The sequence below is a fragment of the Ranitomeya imitator genome, chromosome 4, assembly GCF_032444005.1.
Source record: "Ranitomeya imitator isolate aRanImi1 chromosome 4, aRanImi1.pri, whole genome shotgun sequence".
Lineage (NCBI taxonomy): Eukaryota > Metazoa > Chordata > Amphibia > Anura > Dendrobatidae > Ranitomeya > Ranitomeya imitator.
The window spans coordinates 57317319-57335609 of record NC_091285.1 but is presented as its reverse complement, the minus strand read 5'-3'; positions in this window follow the sequence as shown (position 1 = coordinate 57335609).

The window sequence follows — 18291 nt, the reverse complement described above, 5'->3', positions numbered from 1 at the left end:
TTAGAGAATTCACCCCACCTGGTGAGCCTATTACAGTTGATCACCAGGAAATCACAATAGCCTAGTTTTCCACCTTTCAAAACTTTCCCTAGGAATTTGAGAAAATGAGGGCTCTTGAGGTATGATGGTGGATGAACATAAATTACGCTATTGTGAGAATCCAAAATAAAATAAACTTTTTTAATGGATGATACTGTACACGTGTTCTCTTTAATAAAAAATTCTTTTGTCAGTGACAACCATAACAACTTTGGGTTGTCTGAAAATGATCCAAGGTTTTCTGGTGAATTATACAAGACTTACCCTTATTATTTACTGTTTTTCCCAACAGTTTGACACTTGGGTTATGACAAGATGATACATGCTAATAGAACTTCATTAAACTAACTTTTGAATTTCATTATGCCTCTGTCATTTCTTCTTTCAGCTGGCACGAACATTTCCTGTAAAGGTTTCACATGAAGAACAAGACTGTTGAATTAATTTATACCTTTCAAATTCCTGACAATTGTAGTTATTCTTTGTTCTAAATTCCGTCTGTCAGCGTTTTTCAGCTGACTATAACATTAAAATATTAAACAAACTTGTACATTGTTGCTGGGGTTTGGTGATATTTTTAATAAAACAACTTTGTAAATTGTTTTGCTAACATTATTGTATTAATTGACATTCACAACTTTGCTAGGAATAGCTCAAATCTTCATTGCCAGTCAGAAAACTTTTAAGACGGAGTTATGAATATTGTCTTGCTGTCTTGGTTTTTGGTTCTTGTCAAATCTTTTGGCACTTTCCTTTTTTAAGGTATTCAGAAAGTATAATATAAGCATTTACGGTAATTCAGCAAGTATGAAACAAGCTGCCTGTCTGTGATATACTTTTAGCAGGTCAAAACAGGAATATTAAAGGTTTGTCTTTGGTAGACTTTCCCTACGTGCTTCAGTAGGTAAATGTGGCAATATCTTCAAGTTATTTGAACAGCATAGTTTTATCTGCAGTGTGGGCAGCAGTGGTGTCTAGTTAAGTCTAGTGGTCATGCTCGGTTAAAATCCCACCTCTTATGAAGCCACATGACTCCTCGTAAAGCCTCCCCATTTCAGCTGATTCCGGCTAACCCAACCATGGACACCATGAATCAGAGCTTGGCTCTGAAATGCTCTTGTGTTTCAGAGAAAATATAGTTAGAAGAGTCAGCTCTGAAATAAAGGGCTGGGAGCAGTGCCAGATCACTCTTGTCTATGGCTATGATCCCTGACTGGGATTTCCTTACACTGCTAAAGAGAAGAATATGATCACACAGAACACGTCACTCTACTTGAATTTTCTAAAAAAAGGGCACATGGATAGGAGATCAATTCTTATAACTGCAACAAACTCGCTCTTTCCATTGTGCTGCATATTTATTCTCCTTTACAGTGGTCTGCATCATACTGAAGAAGGTCTTGTCTGACCGAAATGGTAAATAAAAGTGATGCTTTGGATTACTCACTACTATCTACTTCATCATTTCACTTCCATGCCGTGATTCTGTATTTTTCAGAGAAAAATGTACCACACTTCATCAGCCTGGTTCTGATGAATGCTGCCTGCAGTTTCATAGGGGTTACCAATAAGTCACTTTGTCTTGGCCAGGCTATTTAGACACAGGGCTAGGGCAGGAAACTCAATCTTATTCCAGGATGATAGAAGACTATCTATGAGTCCTGAAGCACCAATGGTTGTTTAAAAAAAGTTTATATTGCCAATCTATAATGCTCGTATGCTACAGGATATTGGTGAGGGTAAACTGTCATATAAATGTATTAATAGGGTACTTCAAAGTGTAGCAATCCTGGACCTATGTAGCAAGAACGCTTTTGTTTTGTGTATGCACATCCTGTAAATAGGCAGGCAGACCATTATATATATATATATATATATATATATATAATATATTGTACCATCTTGTCTTATGGCTGTCAGTCTCAGTAATAATCAAAACATACAGCCGGCCATGTACAGGGACAAACATGAGCCTTATATATGCATAGCTTCCAACCATCCCGAATCCGGCGGGACTGTCCCAGGAGGTGAGCCAAGAGCCCCATCCTACCATTGTCACTGTAGTGCTGAGCTGCGTGAGCACTGACTAGCTGAGTTTCCACTGCACAGCACTGTACAGATGAGCTGACAATACTGCCAACAGGAAAGAAGCCACATTGTCCCCTGAGTAGACAGAAGCGATTTATCACAGCTTCAAGTTTCTATTAGATCCATTGGTCACATGATTCTTGGGTCTCTGCTTGACATAGCAGAGATGCTGGGTCCCAAATGACACATATCTTCTCTGCTGGCAAGGCTACAGTAAGCATGCCCCGGTATTTTGACTGATAACGGGCTCCGCTCAATTTGCCGAGTGTGCTTACTGTAGCCAAGTCCTGTAGCCGCACCGACCTTCCTTTATGGCTTCTGCAGGTTAATAGTGTGTCACCTTGCAATGACTGGCGTCACAAATATCTGTGAGGGTGTGGGAAGCCAGCTCTTCAGCCATTTTTACATACACACAATTAGTAATTAGTGAAAGGGCTATTGTGTAGTCTATTGGGTAGCAACCCCTGCAGGAGAACTACTAAGCCCAAGACAACAAGAGAAACAACACTGCGCCCCTGAAATTGAGTGGTGCTGGAGATTAATGAGTAGAGATGGGCGGGCCCTGGATATTCATGTCCGTCAGGATAAGCCGAACAGTTAAACAAAGTTCAGGTTTGGGTAACAGAACAGTACCCAGACCCCATTCACTTGAATGGGGGGCCTGAACATCCAGTCTTTTCCACACTGTCATGTGCATGACAGCACACCAAACATTGCTACCGATCGGAGGTAAAATCATTGTCACCGGTCAGACAGCCGCTGTTCCCATGCTGTCAAATGACAGTGTGTGCCTGCAGCTGTGATTGGAGATATAAAGTTTACCTACAGTCACTGGCATGGACTGATGGGGCTACAGCTAGAAACCCGAACAGTAACACGGACTTCCTGGTGAAGTCTGTGCTCGGTGCCCATGTCTGAGCAGTAGGTATTCGGTACAGATGCCGAACATTACTGTTCGGGTTCGGCCATCTCTAGTAAGGAAGCCAGCCAGTGCCTTTGCTGTTGTCGCTGTAGAGACTACAGCGACATCTGTGCAGCCGCATGAGACATAATGTCCTGCGTGGTTCAAGAAGGGCCCATCTACCAGACGACGTCAGTTAGGGATCAGATGAGGGTTGTCTTAATATGATCCTTAGTTGTCAGCAGTGGGAAGAGAGCTGAGGTACTTTCCTGTTAAGCCTGAGGTGCCATGGATGCCAAGGTCCAGGCTGAGAAAAGTTTTAGTGCAAGTATAGCGCTAAATGCAGTGGGAGTGAGGAGAGCTGGGATCATCACACCATGAGGGGCTGTTGGCTCAGTGTACTGAATAACTGTAATTATCATCATCAACTTCTCCAGTAAAAGTGAGTGTTTCTTCCCGTTGTACCTGAGGTCTGGACATTGCTTATTGAGACCGGCTGATCCTGCGCATCCCTTCCACAACTTCCCCTTTTTATTCTGCTGAGGACGGCCCACTGGCCAGCAATACCACCATGACAGTTGGCCATTATTACGCCCTGGCTCAGTGGAGGCTGATCAAGACAATAGCGTTATTCGACCTGACAGGCTCCCTCTAAATAACAAATAACATTCATTTTAATATGTATCCACATAACTATATTAACCTGAAGGTATTCCTATTAAGACTTTTCTCTCTGTCCTTAGTCCAGGGCACATTGTGACAAAACTCTAATGTGCCTTGGAGAGAGGAAGATACAGCCTGAAGACTGAGAGGAGCACTGAGGAGACGACATGGGGCAGAGAGAACCTACAAGGAGACAGCCTGAGGGCAGAGAGGAGACAGCCTGAGGGCAAAGAGGAGTGCAAAGGAGACTGAGGAGACAGCCTGAGGACAGAGAGGAACACTGAGTAAAAAGGCCTGAGGGAACAGAGTAGTGCTAAGCAGATGGCCGAGTGTGGACTGATATGAACAAGAACTTAAGGTACCTTCACACATAACGATATTGTTAACGATATCGTTGCTATTTGTGACGTAGCAACGATATCGTTAATGAAATCGTTCTGTGTGACAGCGACCAACGATCAGGCCCCTGCTGGGAGATTGTTGGTTGCTGAACAAAGTCCAGAACTTTATTTCGTTGCTGGACTCCCTGCAGACATCGCTGGATCGGCGTGTGTGACACCGATCCAGCGATGTCTTCACTGGTAACCAGGGTAAACATCGGGTAACTAAGCGCAGGGCCGCGCTTAGTAACCCGATGTTTACCCTGGTTACCATGCTAAAAGTAAAAAAAACCAAACACTAGATACTTACCTACCGCTGTCTGTCCTCCAGCGCTGTGCTCTGCTCTCCTCCTGTACTGGCTGTGAGCCGGAAAGCAGAGCGGTGACGTCACCGCTGTGCTTTCCGGCTCACAGACAGTACAGGAGGAGAGCAGAGAAGCAGAGCGCAGCGCTGGAGGACAGACAGCGGTAGGTAAGTATCTAGTGTTTGTTTTCTTTTACTTTTAGCATGGTATCCAGGGTAAACATCGGGTTACTAAGCGCGGCCCTGCGCTTAGTTACCCGATGTTTACCCTGGTTACCGGCATCGTTGGTCGCTGGAGAGCTGTCTGTGTGACAGCTCTCCAGCGACCAAACAGCGATGCTGCAGCGATCCGGATCGTTGTCGGTATCGCTGCAGCGTCGCTTAATGTGAAGGGGCCTTTAGACTTAAAAAGTGATGGACAAATGGACAGAAAGTTAACAGAGCACATTATACATTATAGTGAGTGGGGATGGTCAGGCTCTGCTGTGAATCTGATGACTAATTCATCCCCAGCTGTTTTTCATTGCTCTGCTCCTTTAATAGACAAGATAACAAAAAAGTTGAGCAGTAGTGTTTCCAAGAGTTGTCTATCACTTTCTAAACTTTTCTTAATATGACCAGGTGAGAATGAAATGGTAAAGGGGTGTGGCTGTACCTGTGTTTATTATTAGTGATCATCGCCACTCAGTACAGAGGGCATCATACTACAGCCATCATGGTGAGAGTTTTACTCAGGGGCCAGCAAAGTAGAGGTGGGTACTGCTATGGTCAGTATTATTAAAGATGAGCTACTTGGATCTTTTTGGGTTGAAGATGGAGTCATAATCAACTCCCAAACCTACTGCCAGTTTTTAGAAGACACTTTATTCAAGCAGGGGTGCAAGAAAACATCTGCATAATTCAAGAAAACCAGGATTTTTATGCAGAGCCATGTTTCATCACATGCATTGAAGTCTCCACTGCTTGGCAGCCAGTAAATGCTTAAGAGATGAAAGAATAATAACACTGCCAAAAACCTATTCACAACTTGTGGGACTTCTTAAATTAGAGATTTACATTGAAGGAAAACAGTTTACTCCCTGAACAGTGTCTGGGAGGCTGTGGTTGGGGCGGCCCAAAACGTTGACTGTCAGCAGATTAAGAAAGTGATTGACTCCATGGATGGAGATTATCACTGTAGGCTATATAGGTCACTGAGGTGTTTTTTTTAAATCTCATAAATGTATTTTTGTACATTTTGAGTTGTTTGGTTATTTTTCTTATTTTAACAGATGAAAATAAAAAACTGAGATGGGAAAGTTTACATTTTTCATATATGCAGTTTTATCTTAACCATGAACACTAATAGTTGCCCAATAATTCTGCAAACACTGATATTCTTCTACAAAATACAAAATCTCACTTTTACTTGGTTAAATATTCTGTTTTCCAGTTTATTAAAATGTTGGATTGTCTGATAGCATTGTACTTAAATAATAAATGTAATCATCAAAAATACAAATTGCCATAGTGTAATGTGTGGGATCGGGTTTGCATTTGAAAAGAAACAATGTGAAAATCCATTCAAATATAAGTTTCTAATATACAGTTAGGGCCAGAAATATTTGGACAGTGACACAATTTCCGCGAGTTGGGCTCTGCATGCCACCACATTGGATTTGAAATGAAACCTCTACAACAGAATTCAAGTGCAGATTGTAACGTTTAATTTGAAGGGTTGAACAAAAATATCTGATAGAAAATGTAGGAATTGTACACATTTCTTTACAAACACTCCACATTTTAGGAGGTCAAAAGTAATTGGACAAATAAACATAACCCAAACAAAATATTTTTATTTTCAATATTTTGTTGCAAATCCTTTGGAGGCAATCACTGCCTTAAGTCTGGAACCCATGGACATCACCAAACGCTGGGTTTCCTCCTTCTTAATGCTTTGCCAGGCCTTTACAGCCGCAGCCTTCAGGTCTTGCTTGTTTGTGGGTCTTTCCGTCTTAAGTCTGGATTTGAGCAAGTGAAATGCATGCTCAATTGGGTTTAGATCTGGAGATTGACTTGGCCATTGCAGAATGTTCCACTTTTTGGCACTCATGAACTCCTGGGTAGCTTTGGATGTATGCTTGGGGTCATTGTCCATCTGTACTATGAAGCGCCGTCCAATCAACTTTGCAGCATTTGGCTGAATCTGGGCTGAAAGTATATCCCGGTACACTTCAGAATTCATCCGGCTACTCTTGTCTGCTCTTATGTAATCAATAAACACAAGTGACCCAGTGCCATTGAAAGCCATGCATGCCCATGCCATCACGTTGCCTCCACCATGTTTTACAGAGGATGTGGTGTGCCTTGGATCATGTGCCGTTCCCTTTCTTTTCCAAACTTTTTTCTTCCCATCATTCTGGTACAGGTTGATCTTTGTCTCATCTGTCCATAGAATACTTTTCCAGAACTGAGCTGGCTTCTTGAGGTGTTTTTCTGCAAATTTAACTCTGGCCTGTCTATTTTTGGTATTGATGAATGGTTTGCATCTAGATGTGAACCCTTTGTATTTACTGTCATGGAGTCTTCTCTTTACTGTTGACTTAGAGACAGATACACCTACTTCACTGAGAGTGTTCTGGACTTCAGTTGATGTTGTGAACGGGTTCTTCTTCACCAAATTAAGTATGCGGCGATCATCCACCACTGTTGTCATCCGTGGACGCCCAGGCCTTTTTGAGTTCCCAAGCTCACCAGTCAATTCCTTTTTTCTCAGAATGTACCCAACTGTTGATTTTGCTACTCCAAGCATGTCTGCTATCTCTCTGATGGATTTTTTCTTTTTTTTCAGCCTCAGGATGTTCTGCTTCACCTCAATTGAGAGTTCCTTTGACCGCATGTTGTCTGCTCACAGCAACAGCTTCCAAATGCAAAACCACACACCTGGAATCCACCCCTGACCTTTTAACTACTTCATTGATTACAGGTTAACGAGGGAGACGCCTTCAGAGTTAATTGCAGCCCTTAGAGTCCATTGTCCAATTACTTTTGGTCCCTTGAAAAAGAGGACGCTATGCATTACAGAGCTATGATTCCTAAACCCTTTCTCCGATTTGGATGTGGAGACTATCATATTGCAGGTGGGAGTGTGCACTTTCAGCCCATATTATATATATAATTGTATTTCTGAACATGTTTTTGTAAACAGCTAAAATAAAAAAACTTGTGTCACTGTCCAAATATTTCTGGCCCTAACTGTATAAGGTATACAAAGCCTTAATTATCTTAGATCTATCCCAAAGTCACAGAATATCACCTTACTTATGCCTAATTTTCATTATTACTATGGAAATAATACAATACCACGCATGACGCCATGTGTCAGACATGATGTAAGACTACATACAAATGAATGTATTATTCAGGCATGATATTATCTTCTATCTAATATCAACTTGTTCTGTGTATTTCTCCAAGGCTGGTCCATTGCTCAGTGAGATAAACTATTTCATAGTTCACCATTCATCAGAGCTATAGAATACCATGAAGTTCGGCATTTTCATGAGAGAATATCATTCCATTGGACACATAGACTGTAACTTCATCAGTCATATGTCAGCAAAGACTCATATGGGGCTCAGTGCATGCAATGCTTCCACAAGATGTATAACACCATAGGCAAGAGAATCAGTAAGATATTTATCATTGAGGATGAATAATAGAAAAATCATTCTGAAAATTAATTTGCTACGTTTGCCTTTTTTTATGGTGGCAAAGATGTCTTACAGTGATCTCCCAGACCACACAGTTCAATGTTGGAGCAATATTAGATATTACCAAGCACAAACATGTTTTATTTACAGTGCTGTACAATGAGTAACTACCATACACTGAGAGCAGTATAATAATATAGTCTGAGATGAGATAGAGAAGTGAAGCTCATAGAAAAAGGAGCCTGAAAACTCGAGAACAGCTGTCATGGTCCAGTCCTGAGTTTGTTTTCAGCTCTCTTGTCTCTGGACTGGTCATGCGGGAGTTAATCCCATCTGCCTCGTTATGGAGCTGGCTGAGCTATTTCTGTCCTCTGCAGCCTGTGGGCCAGTGTCAGCTATAGTTCAAGCTTCCCGGCTGGAGCCCCTGACCTGTATTCCTATTAGTGATCATTGTTCCTCTGACTGCCTGCACCCGTGTATGACTCGATCTGATTTCTGGACTTCGCCCCTTGTTTTCCGTCTTTGATACCACGCTTCCCGACTCTGGCTTGTATCCCGACTTCTTCTTACGTCTCACGTTTTGGTTACAACGTTCCCGGTAGGCTCTGACTTCTTGTTTGTCCCGGACTATTCCTCTGACTCCCCCTGTGTACTGCGCTGTGTATGACCTTGGCTTGTCTGACTTCGCTTTCATTACCTGTGGCATCTGTGTTGTTGTTCAGTATTGCTGCGCTGTGTGTACAACCTCTTTTCCCTCACCAGCACCCCCTGGTGGAGGTTGCACTATACTGCACTGCAGCAGCACATTTCAACAGCGTTGTAAAAAGGATGAGAAGATGACAGTTTTTGAATTGTTCCTCCAGTAAGTTATTGGCTTGTGGGTGGTGTGCATACTCACAGGCAACCTTGGGAGTCATGCTGTACTATTGGCATCATGGCTCTCAGCGCTGAGTTGATTCCTGTTATACAGTATGAGACTTCTGTGGCCAAGTTGTAAGAACTGTGGAGCTGCCATAGCATCGAAAAATCTGCAAGGAAATGTTTGAGCATATTTTCATGTTTCCTAAGACTAGCAGCTGATTTTTTACAGATGTTAAAACTTAAATTTTATTTTATATTTACTTTTTTCAAAACAAATACATTTTAGGAGAGTGCCCTGATGGCCATGTGAACAAGAGGCACAGATCTCTGTTACTGCTCTATATCCTGCCAATTCCTATGCTATTAGCCGACATCTACCTTAATTTCCACACCAGACCCTAGAGGAAGGACCCTAGAGCTCACTTGGGTCAACAAAATTAGGTAAAGCGATGGACATGACATGCAGCTAGCACCAGAAGGAGCATGGCCAAGATGGCATCTCATTCAGCATAGCGCCTGTCTCCTCCATGCTGGCCCAAGAAAGAGTGGCAGAAGCAGCTGCAGTAAAACTGGGATGCTTCCCTACAAAATGTGTTCACGTGTAGCGGACTGAAAAGCCCTAAGCCCTGCCTAGACACTATATTCTGCAACACTTCCCGCTTCTGCAACTGTCCCTAGGCTAACAGAAGATCGAACAGTAGCAACTAGCTACCTGTCACTATATCAGTGGTCATAACTATGGATACCTAAGGTCCTGCAATACTTGCACATGAGGAAAGAGATATAGTGAATCAGAAAAACTATATTACATTTCTAACTGGAGGAATTTTCCAATATTATTGTTATTACGCCTACTACAAATTGGATAGGATCTTGGAGATGGAAGTACCCCTTTTAAACAGCCATTCGGCCGGACCAGAAGAGGGAGTGATAAAATTACTATAGCTACACGGTTACATAGGTTGAAAAAAAGAACTAGGCCCATCAAACTTAAACCTTTCTCCACCATTCACACATTTTGTCGCTAAATTAGCTGTAGCCCACAATATTATATGTACTGAGGAAATCATCCAGCCATTTTTTAAAAGCTGTTACAGTGTCTGCCATTACTACCTCTTTTACTACTATTACTACCTATTACTAGCGCCGGGGACAGACAGCGGAAGGTAAGTATGTAGTGTTTGTTTTTTTTAACTTTTACGCTGGTAACCAGGGTAAACATCGGGTTACTAAGCGCGGCCCTGCGCTTAGTAACCCGATGTTTACCATGGTTATCAGTAAAGACATTTTTGAATCGGCGTCACACACGCCGATTCAGCGATGTCTGCAGGGAGTCCAGCAATGAAATAAAGTTCTGGACTTTCTGCAGCGACCAACGACATCACAGCAGGATCCTGATCGCTGCTGCCTGTCAAACTGAACGATATCGCTATCCAGGACGCTGCAACGTCACGGATCGCTAGCGATATCGTTCAGTGTGACGGTACCTTTAACATATAGATCATGTTTGCCTGTCTCCCAGCTTGAGAGATCTTCAAGGCGAGAGATTTGATTAACCTTGGAGGACCATTCTGTCTAAGTCGGGGAGGACTCATCTTTCCAGTGGAGAGTAATTAAATCCTTGGCAGCACAAATCATCAGAGGGAGGAGGTAATGTTTTTTGGGTCTGAAATTTTTGGTTGGGCAAGAAAGTAAAACTTCCATTGCTTGAAGGTCGGTTTTAGTTATTTGTAGTTTCCGGAGAGTGCTATTTATATCGTTCCAATATGGCTTTAATTTTAAGCAATCCCAGAATATGTGTGTGTGGTGCCCTAAAGAATTATGGGATCGCCAGCATAAATTGGATTCCGTGAGCCCCAAATGGTGTAATTTAGCTGGGGTTAGATGCCACCTTGTTAATATTTTGTAAGAATTTTCCTGAAGTAAGATGCATCTGGAGAAGCCTCTTGCATGTGTCAGGATTCTGTAAGATGTGGGCTTCTGTAAGGTTAATTTTAAAGTTACCTTCACACTGAACAACTTAACAATGATATCGCTAGCGATCCGTGACGTTGCAGCGTCCTGGATAGCGATATTGTTGTGTTTGAAACGCAGCAGCGATCTGGATCCTGCTGTGACATCGTTGGTCGGAGCAGAAAGGCCAGAACTTTATTTCGTCGCTGGATCTCACACAGACATCGCTGAATCGGCCTGTGTGACGCCGATTCAGCGATGTCTTCACTGGTAACCAGGGTAAACATCGGGTTACTAAGCACGGGGCCGCGCTTAGTAACCCGATGATTACCCTGGTTACCATTGTAAATGTAAAAAAAAAAAAAACAGTACATACTTACATTCCGGTGTCTGTCCCCTCGCCGTCAGCTTCCTGCACTGACTGTGAGCGTCGGCCGGCCGTAAAGCACAGCGGTGACGTCACCGCTCTGCTTTACGGCCGGCCGGCGCTTACACAGGATGCAGGAGGAGTGCAGGGAAGCTGAGGAAGGGGGACAGACACCGGAATGTAAGTATGTAGTGTTTGTTTTTTTTACATTTACAATGGTAACCAGGGTAAACATCGGGTTACTAAGCGCAGCCCTGCGCTTAGTAACCCGATGTTTACCCTGGTTACCAGGAGACTTCGGCATCGTTGGTCGCTGGAGAGCTGTCTGTGTGACAGCTCTCCAGCGACCACACAGCGACGAAACAGCGATGCTGCAGCGATCGGCATCGTTGCCTATATCGCTGCAGCAAGTAGAGGAGCTGCGGAGACACCATCACGTGTTTCTCAACGCAGGCAGTGAATAGCCAGGCCTTTACCCGGGAAGGAACAACCAAGGGAAGGGCAGCATCCAATAAAGGAAAACATCCAATAAAGGAAACCACCTATGCCAAGCATGGTATCCATCCACAGACAGCTGTTTCGGGGTTTTTGCCCCTCATCAGTGTGGAGTAGGAAACTGGCTATCAGGAGCAGTGCCTAGTAGAAAGTCTATAAAGGCATGGATGATTGACCTCATGGAGACCAAAACATCCAACACCGCGGAGACACCATCACGTGTTTCTCAACGCAGTGATCCAGAACACTGCCCCCAAATATGCAAATGCAAGTAGAGGAGCTGCGGAGACACCATCACGTGTTTCTCAACGCAGGCAGTGAATAGCCAAGCCTTTCCCAGGAAGGAACAACCAAGGGAAGGGCAGCATCCAATAAAGGAAAACATCCAATAAAGGAAACCACCTATGCCAAGCATGGTATCCATCCACAGACAGCTGTTTCGGGGTTTTTGCCCCTCATCAGTGTGGAGTAGGAAACTGGCTATCAGGAGCAGTGCCTAGTAGAAAGTCTATAAAGGCACGGATGATTGACCTCGTGGAGACCAAAACATCCAACACCGCGGAGACACCATCACGTGTTTCTCAACGCATGCATATGCATTTGCATATTTGGGGGCAGAACGCTATGTGGTCGCTGGTGAGATGTCAAACAGTGAGATCTTCCCAACGATGCAGCAGCGATGCGGCGACCTGTAGCGACCTGTACAACGATGTCGTTGGTCGTTGTGACCCTGTCACATGGCAGCTATTATGACGATTCAGACCTCGATGAGGGACGTCCTGTGTGACGTTGTAGTCACACAGGCGTGCATTTGCGTTGCCTTTTCCGCGCCCATTCAGTTCCGATTGGTGGTCGCTACTGCGTTCTGATTGGTGGCGGCCTTGCCTTATGAGGCGACACAATAGCCCTTCGGTGGGAACGCATTTGAGACCCCAAACGATACCTACCATGCACAAAAGGTGTCAGAAGAACCGTTGAAGAATAGATAAATCGAAGAGGAGTCGCAGGCCAGAGAACTCTACAACGATCTGCAAACTACCACGCGGTCAGGAACAAAGGATGGAAGCGCTACTATGTCGCCTTCTGTTGAAGGCATGACCGCCAATCAGAACGCAATAGCAACCACCAATCGGAGCGGAGGGGTGCGGAAAAGGCAACGCAAATGCGCGTCTATGTGTCGGTGTCTGAGTCGTCAATGAGGTCGTTGGTAAGGTGTCAAACACAGCGATGTGTGCTACCCAGCGGGACCTCAACGATCAAAAAAAGGTCCAGGCCATTCCGACACGACCAGCGATCTCACAGCAGGGGCCTGGTTGCTGCTACGTGTCAAACATAGCGAGATCGCTACTGAGGTCGCTGTTGCGTCACAAAACTTGTGACTCAGCAGCGATCTCGCTAGCGACCTCGCTTAGTGTGAAGGTACCTTAAGAGTGTTTCAATGACCAAGATAAACAGAGAAGCGGACAGTGGACACCCCTGTCTAGTGCCATTGTTTATGTTAAAGCTATTTGACAGGGTGCCATTTATTCTCATTCTTGCCGTAGGCTGGGAGTAAAGGGAAAAAACAGCGTGAACAAACCGATGAGGAAAGCCAAACTTAATCATCACCTGCTCCATGTATCTCCAACTTACCCTGTCGAAAGCTTTTTCAGCATCTGTAGATAGGAGGGTCAGGGGGATCCCCCTGTTCCTAGCAAATGTAATGGATTGAATAGTTTTGACTGAGTTATCCTTACCTTCTCGTCCCCTCACAAGCCCGGCCTGGTCAGAATGGATAAGTTTGGGTAAAATGGAGCTTAGTCTGTTTGCCAAGATTTTGGCCCACAGTTTTGTGTCTGTGTTGAGTAAGGATATTGGTCTGTAGCTAGCACAGGAGGTGGGGTCCTTTCCCTCTTTCGGGATAACTGATAGAAAAGCCTCCAAGGATTGTTTGGGCAAGGGTTGGCCTTCCACATATTAAACAGCAATGTCAGGTGAGGCAACAAGTGTTTAAGAAACTTTTTATAGTAGATGATAGGCAGGCCATCTGGCCCTGGAGCTTTCCCACTAGGGATTGTTGCCAAAGTATCTGATATTTCTTTAGGAGAGATAGGGGCTATCAATGTCTGGCAATCATTTAAAACAACCTTGGGAAGTTTAAGGGGTGTCAAAAATTTGTTTATTTTACTAGAGGCCTCTGAGGGTTCCTTCAGGTTTATGGGGTTGGGTAGATTGTATAGGCCTTCATAAAAGGATCTGAACTCCTCAGCAATGTCGGCAGTGTCATGTTTAGAGGATTTATTTGCAGATTTAATGTGATTCATAAACCTCTTCTCGTTACGTTTCCTAAATAGAGAAGTCATGAGTTTACTGCCTCTATTACCATGGAAGTAAAACTTCTGTTTGCATCTCATGTAAATTTTAGCCGATTGTATATTCAGAAGGTTTTTTAGAGATTGACGTAGTTTCACCAGCTCGATTTGGATATTATCGATACGGGATTTTTTGTGTATCTTCTCAAATGCCTTAATTTGGTGTAAGATGGATAAAGTTTGCTTTGTTCTTTCTTTTTTAACGAAAGACCTGAGGGAAATGAGCTCCCCTCTCATAACAGCCTTATGGGCTTCCCAGACCATGGGGGGGGCGGAGGACCTGAGCGTGCATTTTCCTGGAAAAAGTTCTCAAGAGCGTCTGATAGTTTAGATATATGTAGGCTAGAATCTTGCAAAGTCTCATTTAGAGTCCAGGATTTCGCAATCTTAGGAAGAGACGAGATGCTCATTTCCAGGAAAATAGGGGCATGGTCTGACAATAACATGGTATCTATTGTTGCTGAATTTATGAGATGGAGACAAGACATTTGGGTTAGGAGGTAGTCAATTCTATGATAGGTATTGTGTGGGGGCGAATAAAAGGTATAGTCCTTGGTGGTGGGATACAAGGTCCTCCATGGATCTAATAAATTTAAAGATTGCAGTGAAAGATGGAGCCTTCTCAGGGCTTTTTGAGAGATAGATGACTTTCCAGACGAAGTGTCTAGGAATGGATTAGGAGGAACATTGAAATCTCCACCCACCACAACGACACCTTCTGCAAATAGTTTCAGGATGTTTAAAGTTTTGCATAGCCATTCCACTTGATTTGTATTGGGAGCATATAAGTTACACAGAGTTATTTTGGTATTGGCCAAAAGGCCTTTAATTATAACAAATCTCCCATCGGAATCTGTCAAAGAGTCTGCTAATTCAAAGGAAACGTTTCTTTTTATACTTATACTCACTCCTCTGGAAGCCGAGGAGCCCGTGCTATGATATCCATATGGGAATTGAGAACGGGACATGTCAGGAACCCTTCCTTTATTTAAATGAGTTTCCTGTAGGAAAGCAATGCTAGATTTTTTAGAGTTTAAAAGTCTCAGAATTTGACCTCTTTTGTTTGGGGAACGTAAACCTTTAACGTTAAATGAAGAAACCACTATAGTGGTGGATGGATTAATATTAGTCATAACTATAACAGTGGGCGGAAAAAGATATCTGAGTATGTGGACTGTACCAATGAAACATCTCAGTCAACCAGAAAAACAACAAAATCAATGGGGAAAAAAGGTAAACACGTATATACAAGTATACTACCCATCTGCTGCAGAAGCGGGGGCTGGGAATACTTCCCATAGCAGATAGGGTGGACACACTCTGATGCACGAGTGGCAATCTAACATTAGAAAATCAATAGCTGTTAAACATCTATAACTGTTATGCCGTTAAAACTATCAATGCATTAAGAAAGGCAACCGAGGGCGATAGAGATCTTTCATCGAAAGGTTCCGTTTGAACCAGGAATGCTGTTCATGGAGGGGGTTTCTTCTTAGCACTAGATTTCCCCTGTCTGGGCGACGCAAGCCTTTTAACTGGAGTCCATTCTCTCTAGTCTCCGGCAATAGCTTTCAATGGATGCGGGGCACGTGGATCCATATCCAGGGGGAGCCAAGAAGGGATCTCCATTTCGGTCAAGTTAAATGTATCCCAGACTTTGGGGAGATCTTCCGGGCACCTAACAACCACTTGTTTGCCCCCACCATGTATGGCTAAGCCAACAGGAAAGAGTCAGTTGTAAAGAATTTTGTTCAAGCGTAAAGTAAGTATCTAGTAGTGGTTTTAGAATTCTGCGTTTAATCAAGGTCGACGGAGGAAGGTCTTGGTAGAGTTGAATGGGGGAGTTTTCATATGTGAGCGATTTGTTATCTCTGGCGGCTGCCAGAATGGCAGAAGTGTCCAGGTAGCTCAGCAAGCCGCAGATAACATCTCTCGGTTGGTCAGTAGATTTTGGCTTGGGTCTGAGGGTACCGTCATACTATACGATTTACCTACGATCACGACCAGCGATATGACCTGGCCGTGATCGTAGGTAAATCGTAGTGTGGTCGCTGGGGAGCTGTCACACAGACAGCTCTCCAGCGGCCAACGATGCCGAGGTCCCTGGGTAACCAGGGTAAACATCGGGTAACTAAGCGCAGGACCGCGCTTAGTAACCCGATGTTTACCCTGGTTACAAGCGTAAAACTAAAAAAAAAACAAACAGCACATACTTACATTCTGGTGTCCGTCAGGTCCCTTGCAGTCTCTGCTTCCCGCACTGTGACTGCCGGCCGTAAAGTGAAAGTGAAAGCACAGCCGCTGTGCTCTGCTTTCACTTTACGGCCGGCAGTCACAGTGCTGGAAGCAGACGGCAAGGGACCTGACGGACACCAGAATGTAAGTATGTGCTGTTTGTTTTTTTTTAGTTTTACGCTTGTAACCAGGGTAAACATCGGGTTACTAAGCGCGGCCCTGCGCTTAGTTACCCGATGTTTACCCTGGTTACAAGCGAACGCATCGCTGGATCGCATCGCTAGATCGGTGTCACACACACCGATCTAGCGATGACAGCGGGAGATCCAGCGATGAAAGAAAGTTCTAAACGATCTGCTACGACGTACGATTCTCAGCAGGATCCCTGATCGCTGCTGCGTGTCAGACACAGCGATATCGTAATGATATCGCTGGAACGTCACGAATCGTACCGTCGTAGCGATCGAAATGGTATAGTGTGACGGTACCCTGAGCGATCTGTGGACTCTTTCAATAATGATCTAGTCACTCTTATCCTTTGGCAGGAGCAGAGCAAATATCTCTCTGGTAGCTTTTTCCAGAATCTCTTGGGAGACACTTTCAGGTAGACCTTTGATCCTGATGTTCTTCCTACGGCTCCGGTTATCCTGGTCTTCCAAAGCAAGAGAAGCATTGTTTAGTTGCATTCTGTGGTAGTCCAGGTGGTCATTTCATTTGAATGGTTAATAAGCAAAGCCTGTGAAGCTTCCAAAGATTCCACTCTATTGCCTATGTGTGAGAGGTCAGCCCTCATACCTGCTATTTCAGCAATTAGAGCCTTCATTGCTTGAGCCAGAGACTTTTTGAGAAAGGATCTAGACAGTTTTCCCGAGTCAGCTTGAGGAAAGTCACTGCCTGAGGCTTCATCGCTTGAGTCGGTTTCTTCGGCCAGATCATCTGTTGCAATGCTTGAGTGAGGGTTTTTTGGAGTAGCTCTAGTTGTTGCCTTATGTTAAGAAATTTCTCCATTTCCCCTTGTTTGACTTGATAAGGGGCTGATGATAAGCTCTTGGGGCGTTCCTTTCCTGTTTTTACCATTATAAATTTATGAGATGCAAGATGTATGCTCCTCATATCGCCACTCGCGCCCAGGAATATGATTTATGATAGCATATTTATGGCGTGTGTCTCTATCCGGAATCCTCAATGGCAGACCATTATATAGAGGTATTCCAGGATATGTATACCAGATGCTCAGGGGCTATTTGTGGTGTTGACTTTAAATAACTCTTTATTAGCTGCAAGCAGTCCGCAGTCTGAGGTGGGCAGCGTCTGAAGTGGACAGCGCCTGCCTTTTATATTTTCTAATGCTGTCCAAGACAGTGGGGGGCAATTCAAGAGTGGGGGGCCTCTCCTCTCTTTGGGATGCTCTCAGCCTCCCTTGCTGTCTCAGTGACCCGAGCCGGAGGAGAGAGGAGAGCAGGGAGGTGGGTTCCTCCCCTATGCGGCTTCAGAGCGCTCTCTATGTCAGCAAGATGGCGCCGGCCACGTGTGGACACCGAGGTGGGCGGGGCTTCGCCTGCCGCCTGTCTACCACTCTGCTTCTCCCAGCCCGCCGGGGAATGTGGGAGCCCCTGCCAGTCTCATCTGATGTCCACCAGATCCCAGGCCCCCACCATCCAGGCACCACAAGCAGGTACCTTATTGTTATGATCTGGTGGCCTAGGAGCAGCATGTGACGTACTCTGGAGAAGGTGGTACCTGTACTGACCGCAAACCCTGAACTTAGCAGCGCAACTAGAAATAGCCGTGGGATGTACCTAACACTCCCTAGACACCTCGACACAGCCTAAGGACTAACTTCCCCTAAAGATAGTTTTTCCGTTTCTATCTTGCCTCAGAGAAAATCCCCAAAGGATAGACAGCCCCCCACAAATATTGACTGTGAGAGGAGAGGGAAATGACAAACGCAGACTGAAATCA